Genomic DNA, 10,000 nt, shown 5'->3' with positions numbered 1-10,000 from the left:
GTAAACTTTCAAAATGTTCCCGCTAGATCATAACTCAAAAACTCTAGACCTAGCGGGGGAAATCGCTAGAATGGCACAGTGCCTGGACAGTGCCACTCTCTCCGGGTACTTTATGGCGTTTTGTAAACTAACACAGAAGTAAATCCCCACTACAGATGTTTCTGTTAAGAGAATCGATACTGCTTCGAATCACGTCTGGATATTTCGTGAGGTAACAGCGTGAGGAACGAGGGAGTGCTTCGTTCAGCGTTCCTCTAGAGATCACAGATTAGTCTAATTCTATCACTCAGTTTTCATTGATCCTCACATGCTGAATTCCCTTCTTTTTTCAAGGAAATGTAAACGCGAGAGGTTCGAGTGTTTCTGAAGATGAAAAAAAAAAAAAAAAAAAAAAAAAAAAAAATAATAATAAATGAATGATGTATAAAATGGATAGTGGATATGAATGCCACTGTCTCACTAATAAGGAATGGAGCGAAGTGAAATGTATGAATGATGATTATGAAGATACGAGCCAGACTTAATGGTCTTTCATGGTACTCCTTATGTAGTGTTTCAGAAACCATTGCTTTAATTGATTATTTATTTATTATTATTCATTATTGCTATTATTATATTTTATATTATTATTATCGTCATCATTTACATCATTATCATTACTATTATCAACATAATTTTCATCATCATTACTATCATCACCACCACCATCACAATCACCATCATACCATCGTCATCAATTATTTAACATATATACGTCTGCACAAAATATTCCCAGTTGTGTACGTTTAAAGAACCAGAATCTATCGAATGAACTTGAAATTATCACTCCATTGAAACACTAAACTAAGGGTCTTGGCCTGAAATGTGTAAACACATATGGTGAAGGAGAGGAAAGCGTTATAGGGGAGAATCGTAAAGTAAGAATAGAAGATTTCTTAGAATATTCTTTAAGGAATGGCTTGACAAAAAAACAAAAAAATATGATATTGATCGTAAAAATATTATTGATGATAGAAATAGTAAACTTTGTAAAGAAGGCGATCTTATGGAGTATATAGCTCTCTCTCTCCCTCTCTTCTTCCCTCTCTTCCTTTCTTCCCTCACTCTTTCTCTCCTCCCTCTTCCCCATCTCTTTCTTTCTCTCTCTACCATCTATCTACCAATCTTTCTCTTTCTCATCTTTGCGTAAATGTTTGACAGGCGACCACTGTATCTTCTAAAAGCATGTTATACGAATCAATGGTCCGAATGACAGTCACACAACAGGTATTTAACTTATTCTCTTATATTCCTACGTATTCCATATTGTTTCATACCAGTTAACAACCGAGCAGGAGTTATGTAATCTAGAGTCGTATCCAGAGTGTGCCCTTGCTGCGTGTGCCAACTCAGGTGCCCCCTCATTGTCTTCAAATATGATGCCTTTTTGGCCCCGTTTGGCACTTACTGTTAGTCATTAATGTTGAGTATGTAGAGGAGACATGAATAGTAAATAAGTATTATTCCGATGTGTGTGTTGTGTGCGTGCGTGTGTGTGTGTGTGTGTGTGTGTGTGTGTGTGTGTGTGTGTGTGTGTGTGTGTGTGTGTACGTGTGCGTAATAACGATCTTAGAACTACATAGGGTAATCACTGCGCTTTTTCACATTTTATTAATAATACTGAGTTTATTAATAATACTGACATACCATACTAGATTATCATTTTTATTCTTAATAATTATCATTATTATTTCTATCATCACCACCACCACCAGCATCATCGTCATAATAATAATGATGATAATAATAATGATAATAATAATGATAATAGTGATAATAATGATAAAAACTATATTGATAATAACTACTAATCATTATCATTATTTTATTATTGTTGTAACTGTCATTATCATTATGATTATTCACTATTATTATCCTTATAATCATTATTATTGTTATTTCTATATTAATTGCCTGTTTCAACTAGATATAATTGCAATTTCCTTGTGATAAAGCTTTTATATAGATTGATAAAATAATATGCGTTTAGATAGATTGACAGACAGATAGACAGACTAATGGATAGAAATAGACAGAAAGCAAGATAGACTGGTAGATGGATAGTGTGACAGGGAAATGGATGGACTGATAGACAGAGAGAGAGAGAGAGAGAGAGAGAGAGAGAGAGAGAGAGAGAGAGAGAGAGAGAGAGAGAGAGAGAGAGAGAGAGAGAGAGAATGGTAGATAGATTTCGAGGTATATGGTGTAATTGACTGGTTTATTGATATATACGGAGAGATAAGTATAGAAAAACAGAGACACATAGATAAAATAAATTGATAAACACACACACACACACACACACACACACACACACACACACACACACACACATATATATATATATATATATATATATATATATATATATATATATAAACTAAACATGAGTATGATTTGAGTATAAGTCCAAATGCAAACGTATTAATATACACTTATGACGTAATTCTAAGTATGTTCTTATATTTATATACTCGTGCATATCATATTCTATAGTGTTCACGGTATGCTATTAAGTGTATAAAGTGAGTACGAATATATTTCATACATGATATGTATACTTCACAATAAGCGTGTACACACACACACACACACACACACACTTGTTAAGCAATCTTGCTGACCTGCGTTCAATTCCCGCACCATCGGTGGATGGTATCCTCTGTCATTCCTGCACACAGGCTGTTGGTTAGAAGCACAATAGACAGACAGCCATAATTTGACTTAACTCACAAGAGCCAGTCACACCAAACCCTAAATTATCATTCTAATACATATGCATACATACATACATATGTATATGTCTATACATATATATATGATATATAGATATATGTATATGTATGTATATACATTTATTTACACACATATATATATATATACATATAATATATATACATACATAGATATTCATACATACACATACACACAAACACACACAAACACACACATATATATACATGTATATATATATATATATATATATATATATATATATATATATACACACATATTCATGATTTGGTGCTGAAACAATCCACTGACAGAAATGACACCTGGCAGCTCGCTCTCCACCATTCAAGATTGAGGCCACTAACCGGTAGTGACGTCACTTTTGCAGGGCTGCTGTAGAGACAAGCTGTTGCCCATACACAGGTCCCCCTGTCCATATAAAGTCATTTAAGGGAGTGGAAAAATCTCAGGCAGAATTTGAAGTTAATGATGAACTGGCTTAGGGACTCCAGCATTGGTATCTAACCAGTACACTCAACTACCAGGAACTAATGCCAAAGCACCACAGGGACTGAATGGTGGCCCGCTGAGTCTGTAGTTCCTATGCTGATGCTTGTTTCATAGTTATTGATTTAGCATGTGTATGTTGATCGATAACGTGTAACAGATCTTATCGCAATCGTCTTTCCTTTAGATTTGCTAAATAACAGCAAAGAAAATGAGCATCAGTGTAGGATCCATGGACGCCGAGAATCGCCACGTGATTGTTGTGACGCTCAGGATTTGAGTGTACTACCTATATACCAATAGGAGTAAGTCCTTATGAGGGCTCTGGAGCAGGTGTAAGCCTTTAGGAGGACTCTGGAACTGGAAAAAAGGCAGTTTTTCATTGACTTCAACTTCGTTTTGGCCGTTCCAGTGACATGGGCAATAGTTTGTCTTTCATATCGGTCTTTCAAGCGTGTGGTCTGGTGAAGACACTCCAGCACCACTGCAAAGCGACGACACTATGAGAGAAATGACAGTTAACAACTATAAACATCAGTCTACGAGAAAGATTGTCTCAAATTCTACTCACGAATTCTAACTTTTGAAGGCTCAGATCCAAGTCCAGTCCCGACTGCATACCACAAATAATAATGATTATAACATATAATTCGCACCCTCTGCTTTCTCACTCCCTGTGTCTCTCCTTTTCCGTTGATCTTGAATTTACTCTCACTTCCATCCTTCCCATTTCTTCCTCTACTTTCTACCCTTTTCCTCCTTTTTTCCCTTCCCTACACATTCCCTCATTATTCCTTTTTCTACCCTCCCAGTTTTTCCCTATCCTTATTTCTTGCTCACCCTTTCTTCTCACTTTCCCTTTGATCTTCCCTTTTCTCTATCCCTTGATTCCTTTTCTCTGCTTGCCTCTTCCTCCCGTTTCTCCCTCTCTCTCTCTCTCACCTTCCCGCCCACTCTTCCTGTAGCCTCACATTTGCCCCCCCCCCCCCCCCCCTTCTTGCTGTTAGTCGCTCCCTCTCCCCTTGACTTTCATTTCTTCCGTCTCCCCTTTGCCTCCTTTCCATCCTCTCCTCTATCTCCTACCTCCTTCTTTGTCCCCCCCCCCCCTCTTCCTCTTTCCATCTTCTGGCTCATTCTCCATTCCTCTCCCTCACTCTCCATCTTCTCTCTCTCTCTCCTTTCCCTCTCCCATGACTACGGTTTCCAGCAAAGGGAAGGCAGCGTGAAGACCTCATCAGGCCTAATAGTCCTAAGGCTGCCGTCGAATATCATGTACTTGTCTTCAGCCGGAGCACTGGTCGCTAGAAAAAACTCGTCGGAAGGCATCCTGTAGAATTCATTGGTGAAGTCCTTGCGGTAGACACCAACGAAACTGTTGGACTGCCCGGTGGTTTGGTGCATGAGGAGGTGAGAGTGGTGGGAATGCACGGGGAATTCCGAGAGTTCCCCACCATTGTCTCGGCACGCGGCACGGGCCTGTTCCCACGTCCGGTTCACCGCTGGGCCGCCGTGGTTCACCAGGAAGAACCCGTGGAACTGTGCGTAAGTGTGTACGTGAAGCGGGGCGTTTCTCCTTTCTCCCAAAGAAATTCCATTGAATACATCACAGTTGTGTGTGATTGTGTCCCAGCTGAAGCCTATACATCCGCCGCACAATTTAGCGCAGCTGTGGCAAAGGAGACGGTACGGTCATGTCTTGGCGAATATTTATTATTATAATGCTTATCAGTATCATTACTATTGTTATTGATATTAGTACTACTACTATTAATATTGATATGTTATCATTATTATTATCATTGTAATTATTATTATTAATATTAGTGTTATTATCACCATGTTATCATTATCATTATCATCATCGTTATCAGTATCATTTTCGTTACTATCAATACCCTCATTATTATCACATAGTGATCGCTATAACCATTACCATAATTATTGTAATTCTGACTATCATTAATGTAAATATCATTTTTCCTGGTAACATTATCACTATCATCGTTATCACCATCATCTTTAATATTATTATCTTTACTCAAAAGAACAAATCTTTTTTTTTTTTTTATTCGAGGTTGTCTTCAAATTATGTTCAAAGATATTATAACAAGGTCAGAAACGATCAGTAGATAAAAATGATTAAAAAAGATAATCCTTATTATTATAACAGTTATAAGGACGAAGATTTACTTGTTACTAATGACAAAAGATTATAATCACGATGATAAAAGCAATAACACTAACGAAAACACGAATTACAATCTTGAATTACCCCGATATAACAACAAAAAGGCACATAATTCTCACCGTGACCAGGTCATGTTGCCATACGTTTTGTGTCCCCCTGCAATCGTGCGTGCAAACCCCGCGAAGAGCCTGCTGTAATTCCCTGCGCCTCCACCGATGAAATACTCTCCTCCGTTGCACAGCGTGATTGCCGAAGAAGAGGTGGTGGTTATGGCAATTATTATGTAAAAGTATATTAAAGCCTTCCTTGGTAACATTTTCTTTTTCTTTTTTGAGCTGTTGATATGGAGTGGTGGGTGGGAGGGCGGTTAGGTATCTTCGCAAGATGTAGATTTAGAACTCTGGAGATAAGAGGTTCTCAAAGAGTTTGTCGTAGATCTAGGACTCTGGGGACACGAGGTTTTAAAAAAGGCTTGAGTTTGTAGATAACATCGGAAGGATCTACGTTAATGTGCTGCAGGTGTTCTGTCGGGGTTGAGATAGGCAAGACCTCTTCTAAGAATGCCAAAGATCTTTTAGGAATTTAGTTAACGCATATACGTCCTCCGTTAATGTGCTGCAGGTGTTTTGCGTTGCAGGCCGAGACCGGTAGGTTCTCTTGTAAGATTAATATGACCTCTTCTAAGACGTCCAGAGATCCTTTAAGACACTACCTAACGCAGGTAGGATTTCTTCTAAGCTGTTAACGACCGCTGAGGGCGCTCTAGGTCAGACACCAAGACACAGTAGGACGTCTTCTAAAATAGCACAGCTCCCTTTGGACACAATACAAGCCGCTGCAGCTGGAGTTACTTAAAAAGCTCTCCCAGTTATATATCTTAGAAACATGGTAATCACTCGTCCAGCTGGGTTCCCTGTAGCCACGTCCTCTGCCGTCGTTAACAAGTCGGGAAATGACTCGCATGAAAAAGACCAAGAGGGAATAATTTACACTACCCCGTGTGTTCGTGTGTGGTACTATTATACTCTATTTGTTTCGTATATATATATATTTTTTTTTTTCTTGGCTTATCATTAACGGTAGGTGCTTTGCATACCTTATTATGTATTAACTTATTATTTTTTTACACTGACTTTTGATGGCCTCGCAAACATTATGTCGCCAAGGGTCGGTTCTTAAGCCTTTCTGTTATAACCTACTTACCCATTCCCTGAATTCTGGAATGAATAGTATAATAATGATAATAACAGTAAAAGCTATTATTATTATTATTATAATTACTTCTACTATTGTAATAACTATTATTATTAGTATTATTTTTATTATCATTATTATTAGTATTATTATTATTTTCATTATTAATATTATTATTGTAGTTATTGTCATTATTGTTGTTATGATCATTATATCATTAGCACCATTATTAATACTATTATTGATATCAATATTATTGCTTTTATTATTATTATCACTATTGTTATTATTATCATTATCGTTATTATTATCATCATATTAAGAATGATAACAATTATTATAATTATAATGAAAATTATTATTATTATTATTATTCCATCCTCAGGTCTGAGGATGGAATCCAGGTGGATTCCGAAACTGTTGTTTCATTTTCAGTAAATCTAGTTTTAACATTGTGGGTTTTTTCTACCATAGTATCAACACGGTATTGTTATTATTATTATTATTATTATATCTATTATTATTATTATCATTATTATTATTATTATTATTATTATTGTCATCATCATTATTAATTGTGATCATTATCATTATTATCAATATTCTTGTCATTAGCATTATTCTCCTCAGTATCATCATTATTATTATGAATATTATTATTGTTATTAATATCACTGTCATTAGTATTCTTATGCTCAGGATTATCATTAGCATTATTATCATTATCAGTAATATTATTATTATCATTATTATCATTGTTATTATTATTATTATAATTATCATCATTATCATTATTATCCTCATTATCATTATCATCATCTTCATCATTAACATTATCATTGTTACCATCATTATTATTATTGTTGTTTTAATTATTATTTTTTTAATCATTATTATTGTTATCATTATCATCATTATTATCATTATTGTTTTATGATTAGTACTATAAGTATTATTGTTTTATCTTTAGTACTATTATCATTATTGTTATCATTAACATTATTATTCTTTTTGTTATCATTATTCTCTTCACTACTATTTTTATTGTTATTTTTATTCTAACCATTATTATCATTGTTCTCATTATTATTTTTTATTGTTATTATCCTCCTCCTCCTCCTCATCATCATCATCATCATCATCCTTATCATCATCATCATCATCATCATCATCATCCTCATCCTCATCATCATCATCATCATCATCATCATCCTCATCCTCATCCTCATCATCATCCTCATCATCATCATCATCATCATCATCATCATCATCATCCTCATCATCATCATCATCATCATCCTCATCATCATCATCCTCATCCTCATCATCATCATCATCATCATCATCATCATCATCATCATCATCATCATCCTTATCATCATCATCATCATCATCCTCATCCTCATCATCATCATCATCATCATCATCATCATCATCATCCTCATCCTCATCCTCATCATCATCATCATCATCATCATCATCATCATCATCATTATCATCATCATCATCATCCTCACCATCATCATCATCATCATCATTATCATTATCATTATTATCATTTTAATTATTATTGTTATCATTATCATTATTATTACCATTATCATTATCATTTTTACTACTACTGCTACTGTTGTGTTGTATTATTACCATTACGGTCGTCATAATAATGATGATAACAATAATAATGATAATGATGATAATAATAATAGTAATGTTAATGATAATAGTAAAAATAATAAATAATGATAATGATAATTATTACAATAATGATAGTAATAATAATAATAATAATAATAATAATAATAATAATAATAATAATAAGAATGATAACAATGATGATAATAGTAATGATAGTAATAATGATTATAATAATAATAACCAAATAATATTAAGAATCATAATAATGGTAATAATATTAATGATAATGATAGTAATGGTAATAATGTTAATAATAATGATCATAATAATACTAATAATGATATTAATACTAATACTGATAATAATATTAATAATAATAATAACAATAATAATGATAATGATAATAATATAGAAAACAATAAAAATAAAGAGAATTATAATTGTAATAATGAAATAATAAAAAGGTCAGTTATGGTAATGATAGTAGCAGTAAGTCATCATCCTCATCATTATAAAATGATATAAATTGTAAACAGTACACCGTTGCCATGGTAACCTACTAAGACTCCTCCCCCACCCTCCCTCCCCCTCCCCCCACCTCCCTCCGAAAAAAAGGAAAGTACATAGTTTTCTTGTGAATATAATTGTTCGTATTTTTTGCTGCCTTTTTTTAAAGACTGTTATCGATGTAATTAGTGTTATTGTTATTACTTTTGATATTGTTACTATTTTTTTTTTCTCTTAGATGTGTTTGAATCTATTAGTAGGATTATTGTCCTTGTAATTGGTTTTCGAATCCAATTATCGTTATCATTATCATCATTATCGTCCCCATTATCATCGTTAACAGCATCACCATTGTACCATCATCCCAATTATCATTGTTATCATTATTACAATCATGACGGTGATCATCATTATCATTGTCATCTTTGATATCATTATCATCGTCATTTTTAATATTATCATTGTCATTTTTAATCATCATTATTATTGTGAGAATTAGCAGCAGTAGTAATAATTGTACTATCATTATCATCATTATAAGCTTCATTATCATTTACTTTTTTCTTACTCTTTCTCCTTCGTCTTCTCCTCCTCCTGTCCCTTTTATTTTCCATTTTCTTCCAGCTTCCCATCTCCTCTCTTCTCCTCGTCCTTCTTTTCTCTCTCCTCCTCCTCTTCCTTATTTTCTTTATCTTCCTCCTCCTCCTCACTTTTCGTCTTCTTTTATTTCTGTCTCCTTCTCCTTCTCCACTCTTTTCCTCCTAAACCTCCTCCTCCTCATATCTTCTCTTCCTCCTCCTCCTCATTCTCCCTTTCCTCCTCATCCTCCTCTCTTCTCCTTGTCCTCCTCCTCTTCCTCCCTTCTCCTCCTCCTCCTCCTTCTCCCTTTCCTCCTCATCCTCCTCTCTTCTCCTTGTCCTCCTCCTCCTCCTTCTCTCTTCTCCTCCTCCTCCTCCTCCTTCTCCCTTTCCCCCTCATCCTCCTCTCTTCTCCTCCTCCTCCTCCTCCTTCTTCCTTTCCCCCTCATCCTCCTCTCTTCTCCTCCGCCTCCTACTCCTCTTCTTCTCCTCCTCCTCCTCTCTCCTTTCCTTCCTTCCCCTTCATCTCCTCCTCCTCCTCCTCCTTACCTTTCCTATTTTCTCCCATCTTCCTTTTCTTTTTTTTTGTTTAACCTTTTTCCTTCATTTATTATTA

The sequence above is a fragment of the Penaeus chinensis genome, chromosome 6 (assembly GCF_019202785.1).
Source record: "Penaeus chinensis breed Huanghai No. 1 chromosome 6, ASM1920278v2, whole genome shotgun sequence".
In the NCBI taxonomy this organism is placed as follows: domain Eukaryota; kingdom Metazoa; phylum Arthropoda; class Malacostraca; order Decapoda; family Penaeidae; genus Penaeus; species Penaeus chinensis.
Note: the sequence above shows the minus strand (reverse complement) of the source record.